Raw genomic sequence first — 15902 nt, 5'->3', positions numbered from 1 at the left:
CGTTCTGATCTATTTAGCGCTATGCTTTTACATTTTTTGAAGTGAATACTTCTTATCGCTCGGTATGGATTTTTGTCGGGACTAAAATCGTATTTGGCGTCATTCAAAAATCGTGACGCGAATGATAACCTTGCGGTATATCGTAATATACATATCTATACACTTATTTTAACTTTCTTAGTAAACTAAGTACAGATCTAGAAATTGTTTGACTGGTTTCGGGGTGATTTTAAGTATAAATCTTAAATTTCTGTCTGGTTTCAACCCCGATTTGTTTAATTTTCTCAACAAAAATAGTACGATCATTGTTTTTATGGTAAAACTAAGTATGTGTAAAACTAAGTACCTATGTGTCCCGAATTTGGTATCACTGACTGTATTCGCGGTGGTTTCAACCTAATAGGGGTTGATTAATTCAGTTTTTCGAAGAAAAAAAAATGGAGCCACACTTGTTTTTATACTAAAAAGAAATATAAATTCCGAATTTTTATTCTTGATTGGATTCGGACTTACTTTAACCCTATAGGGGTTTATTTGTTTAGTTTTTCCGAAAAATATAGCGCGACACATTTTTCTATGGTAAAATTAGATAAATATTTAGAATTTTCTATTATTGACTGGCTTGATAGAGAAGTCGGCGGAATACAACAAACCATTGGCACTGATATTCGTGGACTACGAGAAAGCGTTTGATACCATATACCAGCAGAAAATGTTGGAAGCATTGACAGAATACCGAATAGACCATCGCTACACAAACATGATAAAATATAACTACCACAATGCAACGGCTAGCGTAAGACTCTCTGATCAACAAACTAATAAATTCTATATGCAGCGAGGAGTACGGCAAGGAGACACCATCTCATCAAAGCTGTTCACAACCCTTTTAGAACACACTTTTAAGAAGGCAGATCTGAACGAATATGGTATCAATATAAATAGAGAGAAGCTCAGTCATTTGACATTCGCAGATGACATCGTCCTTATAGCCGATCGTATGGATGATGCAATACTAATGTTGAACAAGTTATATCACGTTTCCTTAGAGGTCGGACTAAAGATTAATATCAACAAGACGCAAATAATGACTAATCTGGTGCTAAATCGTTATATTGTTGTTGATGGAAAGGATATTGATCAGACTGCATCTTATAAGTACTTGGGACATGAAATTCGGTTGGGAAGAGATAACCAGACGTGTGAGCTCCCACGTCGCATAGGATTAGCCTGGGCAGCGTTTGGTAAACTGAGCTATTAGTCCAGGGTAATAAGGTTTTTTCCATGACACTCGAGGAGCCAGGGTACTGAAGCGTTTTTTCGACAGGTAATACCTATAAGAGCAAATTGTAACTATTTCCTGCGTAGGATCTGGCGGCCATTTTTATTTATAAACAATTAAGTGTAAAAAAATGGCATTTTTCCTTTTTTTTTCAAATCAATGGAAAACAGTGAAACTTATGGTTTTTTTTAGTACAAATATCTTTGAGATTATGGAAAAGGCTTTAAAATGACGTATTACAAAGTTTAATATGCTCATTTATTGTTAATATAATTGAAAAAAAGGTCGGAATTGCAAAAAAAATTAATTTCGCAATATCTTTTGTAAAAAATAGTGTACAACTTTGAAATTTTTGTCATATAAGGGTTCTTTGGTGCTTAATATGTGATAAAAATTTCAAAGTGATTTATTCAATTGTTTAAATTTTATTCAAATTGTTTATCCCAGAGAGCATTTTTTTGCAATAACATAAGTCAGAAAAAAATGACGTTAGAACCATTCCACAGGTGTCAAATGAAAGAGCATGAGCTATATTTTCAACTTGGTTTAAAAAAAGCGAATAAAAAATGCATTTATTAGTAATAAATAATTATGCAAAAGTATCGTAAATCTTTCCTTATAAACTTTTTATTTTGTTATATAAAAAATTATATATATTTATTACAATTTTTTATCAATTATGATATAAATAACATTACTTGGTAGTTGTTCACTTAAAACAGGGTAAAAAAGTTAATTTTTTTGGAAAAAGTTATTCAAAAACTTTATAAGGAAAGATTTACGATACTTTTGCATAATTATTTATTACTAATAAATGCATTTTTTATTTGCTTTCTTTAAACCAAGCTGAAAATATAGCTCATGCTCTTTCATTTGACACCTGTGGAATGGTTCTAACGTCATTTTTTTCTGACTTATGTTATTGCAAAAAAGATGCTCTCTGGTATAAACAATTTGAATAAAATTTAAACAATTAAATGAATCGCTTTGAAATTTTTATCACATATTAACCATCAAAGAACCCTCATTTGACAAAAATTTCAAACCTGTACACTAATTTTTACAGCAGTTATTGCGAAAATAATTTTTTTTGCAATTCCAACTTTTTTCGCAATTATATTAACAATAAATGAGTATATCAATCTTTGTAATATGTCATTTTAAAGCTTTTTCCATAATCTCAAAGATATTTGTACTAAAAAAGTCATAAGTTTCACTGTTTTCCATTGATTTGAAAAAAAAAGGGAAAAATGCCATTTTTTGACAGTTAATTGTTTATAAATAAAAATGGCCGCCAGATCCTACGCAGGAAATAGTTACAATTTGCTCTTATAGGTATTACCTGTCGAAAAAATGCTTCAGTACCCTGGCTGCTCGAGTGTCACGAACAGGGTATATTTTTGTCTTATTACCCTGGCCTATATGTATTTAAATCGGACTTACCCATGTGCCTGAAAAGGAAAATCTTTGACCAGTGTGTGTTGCCTGTACTCACTTATGGGGCGGAAACATTACCACTTACAAAAAAGGTACCTAACTATAATAAATCTTACAGCCTTGGTTAACATACAACTGTGTTCCTGGCTGAAGTTTTTGCTTTGGTGGCCAGCATTGATGAAATCATTGATGAAATCATTGATGAAGACCCTAAAGCTAAGAGAATCAACATTTACACAGATATCCAATCGGGTATTTTGACTGTAAAGAACCCACTCACCAAATTAAAACTGGTGAGAAACTGCAAAGATCTCTTCAACAACCTGGCAAAGACAATAAAGTGTCTTTAATATAGGCGCCTGGTCATGAAGGGGAGTATGGGAACGAACGAACAGATATTTTAGCGAAACAAGGTTTGAGAGAAACTTTTGAAGGCCCAAAACCTTTCTGTGGCATCACTAAAGATGCTACGAAAAACGAGGTTCAGAAATGGAAATAAACATCGAGAAAAGTAAAATATTGGTCATCGGCGAAAAGGAAGAAAATTAAATAAATAAATATAAAATGCAAAAATACTCAACTGAAAATAATTACCGCATATAATTATCTTCGAAATATAATTACCAATGACGAAAAAATAGACCTCGATGTAACTAACAAAACTAAAAAATCGAACAAACTGCGCTATGCACTAGCGCCATTTCTGAGAAAAATTATTGTCCCAAGAAACAAAAATGAAAATATATAATACGATTCTGATACCGATGATACTATATACGAGGACAAATTGAACTTTGCAGAAAAAGCATAATAGTAGGATAAATGCAATGGAGATGAGATATCTACGAGCTACAGCCGGAAAGTCCAAATGGGATAAAATAAGAAATGAGCCAATAAGAGGTATAATTAAACACAAACCAATAAATGAACAAAATAATAAAGAGACAATAAAACTGGTATCAACATCTGATGAGAATGGAACCTAGTATACATACTAACAAGAAACATTCACGAAACAAGGCATATTACAAAAAAGAAAAAAAGCAAACCGAGAAAAAAATGGATACAGCAAATAGTAGATGCGAAAAAAATTAAAAACGCTAGAAGAAATGAAATTAATAGCACAAGACAGAAAAAAGGGAGAGATGGGTGAATATGTAGTTAAACTAAACCCAAATCCGACACATGAAAGGATACAAAGAAGGGGAGAAAAAAAGAAAAAATAAATAAAAAATTATAAAAGCAAAAATACACCAACACCAGAAATAATCTATTGAGTCAATAATAATGATAACGACAACTGTGTGTTGTCACTACAGTTTCACGAAATAAAAAAAGAAGAAAAAATAACTTTATATTTATTATAAGTTTTGCAATACAGTGGAACCCCGATAAGTCGGCCCCCGATAACCCGGAAGTCCGGCTAACCCGGACCGATTTTCATCAGATAAACATTTTGATTTTCAATATTTTGTATTTTTCAATTTAATTGTGGCTTATTTCCAATCAAAATAGTTAATTATCAGACAAACCTTTCAACAATAAAGATGTATGTAATATAATATTTGAGAGATAATGTGTACTTATGTGTGTAATTTGAACTATAGGATATTAAAAATGACTCATAGCACACGCCGCAGAAACAACAGCCACCTGTCTGAAGTATCTATTCCTTTTTATTTCAAACTGTCAGCATTGTTTAGGAAAGACTATTTAAAAAATTCTTTTATAAACAATGGTCTTTAGTATTGTGTGTCTTGTATTGTTCGCTTCCATTTGCTTACGTTTGGGTTTGGTGTTTTTTTTTTAGTAATTTTAATGAGTAGGTGATACTGTGCATATTTATAAATTTATTTCATGTTATTTCAATTCTAACGGAGTTTATCTGTAAGTATACCGTATTTTATTAATTCTTACCATATTCTCCGGCTATCTCGGATTTTCGATAACCCGGATCGGTCGCGGTCCCGATTAATCCGAGTTATCGATGTTCCACTGTACCAATTTTCTGTACCTATATCAAATTGCCTGCTTTAATTCACGTTAACCTTTCAGACATTACCAACTCTTCAAAGGATGCGTTTCCCGTAGAAACAAATACCCGTAAATTAATTCATTTGTTGATTTCGTCCAATACTGGAACCACTCAAGTGAAGAAAGGCAACACATACAAAGTAGAAAATGATAATATTTACATGATTAGAAATATAATAGAAAGAAGTATTGACTCGGGGAAAGCTCATTCTGGCATTCCTTTTACCCATCGTTCTCTTCATCCTATCGACCATCCCATCTGATTGAGGATGCAGGGGTGTTGTTCTGGTCTTATTGACACCAATCAATTTACAAATGTTTTGAAAAAGAGCTGACTCAAAGTTTCGCCCTTGGTCGGAGTGGATCTCCAAGGGAACACCAAATCGGCTGAAGAGTTCTTTAACAAGTACCTCTGTAACGGTAGCAGCTTCTTGATTCGGTAATGCATAGGCCTCGGTCAATTTCGTAAAATAATCCATGGCTATTAGGATGTATTTATTTCCAGCATCGGTTTCTGGAAATGGACCTGCAATGTCGATTGCTACTCTTTTCATAGGACTGCCAATATTGTACTGTATTAAGGGTGGTTTCCCATAATTTCGAACATTTTCGAATTTATCGTCGCTTTTTCTAGAAGTTTGATCAATCGTTTGAGAAACAGTTTTTAATCTCGATAAGATTGTTTGCTCTCCTGACGAAGTGGAACACCTTTGGGTCATCTCCGTTCTTCGTGATGACATCCTCGAGTCGTGATTGTAGAACTTTCTTGGACCCACCGCTGTCTTCATCCCGTTCCTCCAGCTGTTCCCGCAACTGTTTTACGGAAAGGTGTTCTAGCAACATCTTTGGTCGGCACACACGTACTTTTCAAAATGTCTTTTCGAATACCGAACAATTAACGTACTTTAATTATTCCCGACGAATAATGTTTAAAAGTCTTTTTAAATTAACTTTTAATTTATTTACATCCCACACCGTTAACACTACTGTAACAATCAAACGAGCGATTCGTATTTATATACGACTTTATTAATTTATTTATACAAGTTTTTTTACAAACTCTCGCTTAAAACTAAACTCCATTTACAAAATTCGCTCCTATATAAACACCAGCCGTTATTTCTCGAAAATTCGGCCCATCTGTTATTGTCGCGACATTCGGAGAATTGTTCGTCTCCCGCCCGTTGCATCGCTTCTTATCTAGAAAGATCGATGTGGATCTGTGTGTGTGGAGATGGGACCTGTTATACGAGGGTCGGTCAATAGTAATCTTTAGTTACAATACTATAGGTCTGATCCTTTCTAGTGTAACACTTTCGAGTGTAGGTTCAATGACGTATAATAAAGAAAGTCTCCGTAACTGCTGTAAAAGATGGGATCAACATGATTACCTCGCCGAGATAATTTTGTTGATTGTTTTGATACGAAGTAGTAGGAGAAATCTTTACGTCTCCTGCTTCGTATCAAAATAATAAACAAAATTACCTCGGCGAAATAATCATGTTGATCCCACCTTATACAGCAGTTGTGGAGTCTACCTTTATTATACGTCATTGATATGAGCATTGTGAGCCTACTTTCGAAAGTGTTACACTAGAAAACAAAGGAACATACCTTAATATACCAGCGAAAATTGGACTTTGCAGAAAAAGCATAATAGTAGGATATATGCAATGGAAATGAAACATCTACGACCTATAGCCGGAAAGACCAAATGGGATAGAATAAGAAATGAGGCAATGAGAGGGATAATTAAGTAGAAACTAATAATGAACAAAATAATAAAGACACAATAAAACTAGAACGAAACCTAGTATATCTACTAATAGGAAACATTCACGAAAAAAGGAATATTACAGAAAAGAAAAAAATGGAGACCGAGAAAAATATGGATACAGCAAATAGTAGATGCAAGAAAAATAAACAGAAAACTCTCGAAGAAATGATATTAGTAGCACAAGACAGAAAAAAGCAAGAGATGGGTGAATAATATGTAGTTAAACTAAACTCAAATTCGAAACGTGAATATATATGGAATGGGAGAAAAAAAAATTAAAAATTGTAAAAGTAAAGCGCAAAATAGATAAAAACGAATGGAGAAATAATTCCTGTATACACCAACACGAGAAATAACTTTTTGAGTCAATAATAATGATTATTTCATTCATAAAAGATTCTGACAAATAGAAAGCTACAGAAATCTAAATTAAATCGATAATTTTTGATTATTTCTTTCATAGGAGATTCTGACCAATAGAAAGCTACAGAAATCTAAATTAAATCGATAATTTTTGATAATTTCCCGTCGTCAAGTATATTACGTCAGATGCCCTTCGTTGCTATGAAAAAATACATTCAGTGACATTAATGACAATTAATGTTTTAAGAATTATAAAAGTGATGACTTTCAACCGTAAAATATGTATAACAACTGTGTGTATAATTGTACTAATTCGTACTTACATAAATAAATTACAATACAATTTTGGTTTTTAACAGTTTTATTCATGAAATAATCGCAACAAATTGCACTCGATCTCTAAAATTAATATAGAATTTTTGCCCTCGTGACACTTTGACATAATTTCACTCGCCTTCGGCTCGTAAAATTAAAACTGTCAAAGTGTCACTCGGGAAAAATTCAATAATTTTAGAGCTCTTGTGCAATTACTACTGATAATTTCCCGTCGTCAAGTATATTATGTCAGATGCCTTTCGTTGCTACGAAAAAATACATTCAGTGACATTAATGACAATTAATGTTTTAAAAATTATAAAAGTGATTACTTTCAACCGTCAAATTCATATTTATAACAACTGTTTGTTTAATTGTACTAATTTGTACTTACATAAATAAATTACAGTAAAATTTTGGTTTTGAACAGTTTTATTCATGAAATAATCGCACAAATTGCACAAGAGCTCTAAAATTCTATATTAATTTTAGAGATCGAGTGCAAGTACTACTGATAATGACAACTGTGTATTGTTACTATAAATTCATAAAAAAAAACAAACCAAATATCTTTTGTTTGTATTTATTATAACTTTTGCAATACCAATTTTCTGTCCTTGTATCAAATTGCCTGCTTTATGTCACGTTAACCTTTCAGACATTACCAAATCCTCAAAGGATCCGTTTCCCGTAGAAATAAATACCCGTAAATCAATTCATTTCTTAATTTCTTCTAATAATACTGGAACCACTCATGTAGAGAAAGGTAATGACAGTGGTAAACGGCAATTATTATTAGATTAAATATTAAAATTACATCATAATAACGTACATTGAAATATAGGTAATAACGAGGAAGAGAGAGTTGTACAAAGATTAAATGTAGTATTTAAGATACAAAATTAAGACTGGTTGAACCTTTAGTATTAATTAAAGTGAAGTGAAATATAAAAATATTTTCATTAAGAAAAAAAGACACTACCGATATGTTTGTAGTACTTACAATTTTTGATAATATGTATCTACGACTATTAAATTATAGTACTGGATCCTGCGTACCAAAAGAAAGTTTATCAATAGCAAGTTGAAAATTTGATTATAGCTTAACGGTGTCGAGGCGGACAAACTTTAACGTATGGGAACGTTGCAACAGGGGAAGCTCTAATTCTGGAATGTGATAAATATGCCATTCTGACAAGTTTACCATTGTGAAAATTTTTTGCTCAATTAGAAATCCAATGAAATCAATTAATTTGTGGTCATCTGATTGAATACAACCAATAAAACCAACATTATACTGAAAACAGATCCCATGGGCTGTTTTCACTCAATCATGTAGCTATGGATACCTACATTTCGTTTCATTTCGATTTTGACATTTCAAATATTCAATATTTCAATATGTCACGATTTGGTTGTAATACTGATGAGAATATTAATGAAATTATCGAATCAAATATACCAAAGAATACTGTTTACAGTAAAAAATTTGTATGGAAAGCGTTTATGGACTTTTGCAATGATAGAAAATATGAATTAGATGGAAATCGGACGGTGGAAGAATTGGTATTTTTTTTTCATAACCAGCAAAAAATTTTCTATCCGAATAACCCTCGAAGATTGATAAATGCTCAAAAATTTTTTAACAACTTTCTCAAGCTTGTTGCTTACAGGCAACAGACCTCCGCCTACGGCGTCGGTCTGTTTCCAAGCAACAAGCTTTCGAAATCTGTTATAAAATTTTTTCGAACAATTATCAATGTCCTTGGGTTATTACTACTGAAAACAAGCAGGTTGTTTTAAGTTTATTTAATAGACAACGTTATAATATATATTATATAATATATGAACAAATGTTTGTCGGACAAAAATGTTGGGAATTTTAACGAGTCCGACACGAAGAACATGTCAAATGACATGAATTATGTTGGTCATAACTCGTAACTAGCAGTCTGATTTTTGCATGAGAGTTTAATTTAAAACAACGCCATTTACTTAAGTAAACTAGTCCTTACAAAGAATGCCTGTTATACGAAAAAAGAATGTGTGTGTACTTTGTACGCACGTAATAAGTTATAGGTACTTCTAGTATATGATTCCAACAAAATTAATATATGTACTTTAAACAGTTTATTTATATTTTATTTAAATATTAAACTAATTTTAATACTTACTACTTTCCAACCATTTTTATTAAAACAATACCAAAAATTAAAAAATAAAAGAATAAAACACACACAAACACATTAAAAAATGCCACAAAGAAATGATTTCTGAACAATATTTGTTGGCAAAAATTTTAACTCAATACGGATTTTCTGAAAAAAATTATATAACAAATATATTCACAATCATAAAATGTATCTATAAAAAAAATAAAAAAAAAACTTGCATTGGGATTCGAACCCACGTCCTTACATTTGAAATCCACTTACACACACCCGTCACTCGACTCAGCCACTTACACGTACTTGTTATGTGGGAAGATAGGCTAACTGAACGTTTTACTGTTTGACAGTTCTGAATTTAATCAAATTAGTTTGATTTTTGTGTGTATGTCTTCAGAAAGAGTATTAAAATATTAAAATACATACAACAAAACATAGAGTAAGAAAACAATAGGTATATTAGATGAAGAATGGTAGAAATTTTGTTGGTATAGTATTTTTACTACAAAAACGTTATTAGGTAGGTCAAAATTTTTGACGTAAGAGAACTGTCAAAACATTAGAATGTGACTTTTTATTATTTCCATGTTTATTATAAAAATGGCAATAATGAAAAGTCACATTCTAATGTTTTGACAGTTCTCTTACGTCAAAAATTTTGACCTACGTAATAACGTTTTTGTAGTAAAAATACTATAATCAAATTATGTAAATCAAAGCATTACCTACTAATAGATAGGTACATCCATTTTCAAAATAGGTAAGTACCTGTATAAAATTGTTGACTGAATTGTTGTTAGGTCGCTGGTTTAATTGTGGATATCGTAGTGGTACATATTAGATCGATAGAGTGGAACAAAAAATTGATAGACGTTCACACTTGTTTATTGATGAAACACATATAGTCGAATCTTAACATACTCGGTTTTAAAAAGTTCTCAACCCCTATTTGGAGTAGAGCTTACAGCGTTGCCGTATAGGCGAAATAATATTTAAAGCTAAGAATTGAAAGAGTAATATTTAACATAATTAACACAATAAAAATAGTTTAAGATGAATTATGAAATAATGAAATAAAAAATAGGTAAATATGACTTAATTTTAAACAAACCCCCGTTGAAGGGTACCTTCAAAATGGAATATACATATAGGTAAGTAAAGTCTTAAACATTAACACTTTCACTAATTGTCTCTTGCTGCATTGGCAACGGACATAAATGACGAATAAAACGAATGACAGTTTTATTGTTTGTTTTCACTTCAACCACTTGTGAAAGTTTATCTTTACCCAAGACATTGATTATAAATATTCCTCTGTACTTATTAATCAATGCCCAAGGTTAATAGATTATTGCGTAGGTTGTCTCGTAACTTTGGACCAATCAAATCTTCGCTTTTAAAGGCGGGAATACGTCACCCGTACGACAATTTTAAAATTGTCATAAGTTTCAATGCTAATAAATGGTTCAAAAACTTAAGTTTTGCAATATATTTTGGGATTTTCTTGGGTATAAGTATATTAAATGGTTCTTAAATTGGTAATTATATCCATTTCCTTAAAAATCAATAGTCTGCTGACAAAAAACTAGAATTGATTTAACACTTATTATGTGTGTTTTAAATGGACAAAACAGTTTAATTCGCACAAAAACCCAAAAAAAATTAAAGAAAAAGTTTAACCCTTAAATGCCCAATCGGGGTCACTATGGGACCCCAGACATACATTTTTGGCTATAATATCTTTATTTGAAACATTTGGCAACCGCGCAATCAGGTATTTGTGTGGACGTGTCTCCTACGTTTTCTGTTAGTATACCACGAACATTCGTGAGGTGCAGTGGTCTGTAAGAGAGATTTAGATAAGTGGGGTCTCGCTGTGACCCCGATTGGGCATTTAGAGGCACCAGAATATTTTTATTATTTTTAACATTTTTCGTCAGTTTACATTGAAAAATGGACCGTAAGAGAATGAAAATGACAATAAGCGACCAAGAACATGAAAAAATTATCCGAAATATAGAAGAAGGGATATCAGACTCCGATTTCGACTATGAGATTACCGACGAATCAGATAGCGAAGAGCAAGATGTTTTTGAGGAAAATGTTTCGGAAACTGAGGACAATTTAGAAGTCAACAGTGACGAGGAATCAGATGCAGAACCTACCGAAGTGGACGATAATATTAGTGAGGTTAGTGGTCCAACATATACATCCAAATCTGGAATGCAGTGGAATAGCCTACCTTTCGTGAGATCCAAGAGGCAACAAAAAAATATTATAAATGTACATCCAGGCTTAACAAACTATAGTAAAAATTCCAACACGTTTTTAGACTATTTCAATTTATTTTTGACCGAAGAGATGAAGAATGTCATATGCCTTCATACTAATGAAGAAGCTGTTAGGCGTTATCAAGAGTGGAACGAAAAACATCCGAATAACAAAAAAGAGTGGACGGTACTTACCAACAATGAACTGGATAGCTTTTTAGGAGCACTTATCAAAGCTGGTGCTTTAAGGTGTGGGAAAGAATCGACACGAGAGATAGGGTCTACAGACACCTCAATACGCCGGTCATTTTTTACAGCCGCATTAGCTAGGAACCGATTTGAAGAATTATCGAGTTTCTTGAGGTTTGATGACAAAGTGACCAGGGTGGAGCGGAAGGAACAGGATAAGTTAGCGGCGATACGAGTAATTTGGGACATGTTCGTCTCTAACTGTGACAAAGCCTTTGAACCATACGAACATATAACCGTTGACGAACAGTTAGTGAGTTTTAGAGGAAAGTGTCCTTTTAGACAATATATAAAATCAAAACCTTGCCGCTATGGGATAAAAATTTGGGCTGCCGCGGATGTTAAAACATCTTATTTAGCAAAACTTCAGGTGTACCTTGGAAAACTACCAGGTGGTACAATAGAGAAAAATCAGGGATTTCGTGTTGTGAAAGATCTGGTGGAACCATATCATGGCAGTTGGAGAGGAATTACAACTGACAACTTTTTTACCAGTGTTCCTCTTGCTCAATATCTTTTATCTAAAAACCTTACTTTACTTGGGACCGTCCGCAAAAATAAACCTGATACACCACCACAACTAAGTTTGACAAAAAGACCTGCGGAGTCGTCAATATTTGCTTTTACTAAAGAATTAGCTATGGTTTCGTACATACCTAAAATACACAGGATGGTACATCTTCTTTCAAGTCAACACGATAGTGATATAATTTGTCAAGACTCTCAAAACAAACCCTTGATGATTTTAGACTATAATAATACCAAGGGTGGTGTTGATAATGCCGACAAACTGATTAGGGAATATTCCTGTAAAAGAAGAACTGTTCGTTGGCCATTCAGGCTCTTTATGAATATTATAGACATATGTGCACTAAATGCCTATATTTTATAAATTGAAAAAAATCCTGATTGGAAGAAAAATAATTTTTCACGAAGACGTATTTTCCTGTTACAATTAGGGGCTGAGCTTGCTCGAAACAACATGGAAAAAAGAGCGAAATATATAAAACATAAAGCCTATGTAAAATCTGCTCTAAAAGATTGTGGCATACCAATGGTAAACCCAACTACCGAAGTTGCAACTCAATCCGTCCATTCAGCTAAGAAACGTGCTCGTTGTTACCAGTGTCCGCGAAACTGTGACAGAAAAGTGAATACCGTTTGCTCTTTTTGCAAAAAATTTATATGCCAGGTGCACAGAAAAGAAGAAAAAACTATTGTATGTAAAAATTGCAACTAAAAGTTATATGCTTATATTATTATTTAATTTTAATTTTGTTCGAATTGAAAATAATTTGTTTCTAGAAAAGCCGTTAATTTTGTATGAAAAATAAATAAAAATTATTCAAATATGCTTAAAATTATTTTTAACCGTGTTTTCCTTTTAGTCAGTGCTAAATGACGTTACTAAATTGAAAATTTTAGCGGGGTCCCTAGGAGACCCCACATGGGCATTTATGGTTATTTTCATATCACGGGCATTTAAGGGTTAAAAGCAAAAATACTAATATGTAGGCGACTTACTTATTATATTTTTGTGGAATGTGCAGCATTTTTATCATTTTTAGTGGTATGCAACAACAAAAGAACGAATAATATAAATAATTATTTATTATTAGATTAAAATACAAAAAACACAACATAATATTAACATATTTAGACAAGAGGAAGCATTCATCTTTATGGCAACATTTTATTATCCATTGTTTGATAATGTTAAGGTATTTGGGAAATGTAAAAAACCATTATTTCCTTTCCATCTGGTTTAGGAATTTTGGAGTTGCTTTTACATATAGCTATGCTACAAATGTTACCGCCACTTATCTTAAAAACATTTCATTATTACACAAAACTACATACATATTATAATTATTGTTAAACTAACCTTTATATCACGGCTATGAAAACACACTTCACATGTCATTACTGCTTTTGTATAGGACCTAAATTAGTATTTACAGTAATATTGTTCTTATACGCTCTGAGTTTCATTCAAATAGGACGGCTGAGTTGGATGGGACATGTAGAAAGAATGGAAGAAGGCGAAATACCAAACAAAATATTCAAACAGATTCCAGTAGGAAAAAGAACAAGAGGAAGACCGAAGCTGAGATATTTAGAACAAATAGAAAATGATATAAAAACCTTAAAAATAAAAAACTGGAGAAAAAAGCACGAAACAGATCAGTGTGGAGAAAAATCCTGGAACAGGCCAAGACCCAGAAAGGGCTGTCGAGCCAATGATGATGATGACATACATATTATAATTATTGTTAAACTAACCTTTATATCACGGCTACGAAAACACACTTCACATGTCATTACTGCTTTTGTATAGGACCTAAATTAGTATTTATAGTAATATTCTCCTTATACGCTCTGAGCTTCGCTGGTGTCGCTCCTAGCGGACTACTAATTCAACTTTCACAGGTAATTTTTAAATTTATTATTTAATTGTTATCGCTTAATATTTACAACCCAAAAAAGTGATTAAATTGTAATCGATTTTTTAAGATTCTGACGTTCATTTGATAAAATATGAATTTTTTACTTCGGATACTTTCACAATTATCGTGTAGATGGCGCTAAGATTAATAGATTAATTGATAATTACATATTACGGAATATTAAAAAAACTTAAATTCAGTATTTAAAACGTAAGTACATTTAAGGTAAAAAATATATACCACACCTTTGACCAACTAATATTCTTTATAATTAATGTTTTTAATTTTAATTTTAAATTAATCACTTTGACATTTATGTCAAATTTCCGGTAAAGGTTTACAGATTTGTCACTACCGGCGCTCGCGAATTTGTAAATATCCCCTCTACGTACGAGCTCACAGCGTATATACTTAAAAACTCAACAAATATGGTTCTTTTCATGAGGATTTTTCAGTGCGTCACAAATGATAGAAAAAAGGTAAGTCCGTGATAATATACATTTATAACATTTATTCTAACATGACATTTTAGTTAAATCTGACAGTTGTCAAATTTTATTTCCAATTGGGCATAAAAACAAATCATTTGTCTTTATTGCATTTATAAAATGGTATTTTCTTTGATTTCTATAGTCTTATAAATTGTACAGATTATATTCGTAGATATGTTATATAATTAGTAGATAATTTTTCTTTCTATTATAGCGCCATATCTATTGACAACTAGAATAATCACCGAACTAGAATAATTACCAAAGTAATCACCGACGTGCCTTTTCTCTGTCATATACAATTTAATGCGTTAGAAAGAAATCGAAAAACTGTGATGCACTGAAAAATGCTCACGAGAAAAAGATATTAAACAAATAAACAATATTATAAGAAAATTCCACAAAAATATACGGAAATACAACCACAAACAACTGTCAAATTAGACTTTGTCGTACGAGTGACGTAGATATTCCCCTCCCCTCGCTTCCGCCCACATAGTTACGAGACAACCTACCCCCTATCTATGAACCTTGATCTTTACCGGGATGCAATCGAGTAATACGTCCCATAGGCCATCTACATGGTGGTTGTTGATATTTGCGGATTAGCACTAAAGTGCCAATCTTTAGATCAGACGAAGAGTTTTCCATTTGTACTGATGCTGCAGCTGTGTAACGCATTCTTTCACATAACGATTCCAAAAGCGCTGATACATGTGCCGAATCGTTTTATAGTTGGAGAGCCTGCCTATTACAATTGTGCTCAAGTCAGTGTCTGGAAGGTTAGTAATGAGACGGCCAATCAGGAAATGGGAAGAAGTAATTGGAGTTAAATCATTGGGATCATTAGAGTGTGCGAACATAGGTCTGGAATTCAAGACTCCCTCGATCTGAATAAGCAAAGAATTGAAATCCTCGTAAATTAGTTTTTTGTCGAGTAACACCCTCTTTAAATGATGTTTCATACTTTTGACTGCCGCCTCCCACAGGCCTCCAAAATTTGGTGCATACGGTGGAATGAAATATGAAATGCCAATTTATATTATGTTGAATCTCCTAATTGTTAATA

This window comes from Diabrotica virgifera, chromosome 4 (genome assembly GCF_917563875.1).
Source record: "Diabrotica virgifera virgifera chromosome 4, PGI_DIABVI_V3a".
Lineage (NCBI taxonomy): Eukaryota > Metazoa > Arthropoda > Insecta > Coleoptera > Chrysomelidae > Diabrotica > Diabrotica virgifera.
The sequence above is the reverse complement of the archived record's forward strand: the minus strand, read 5'-3'. Positions refer to the sequence as shown.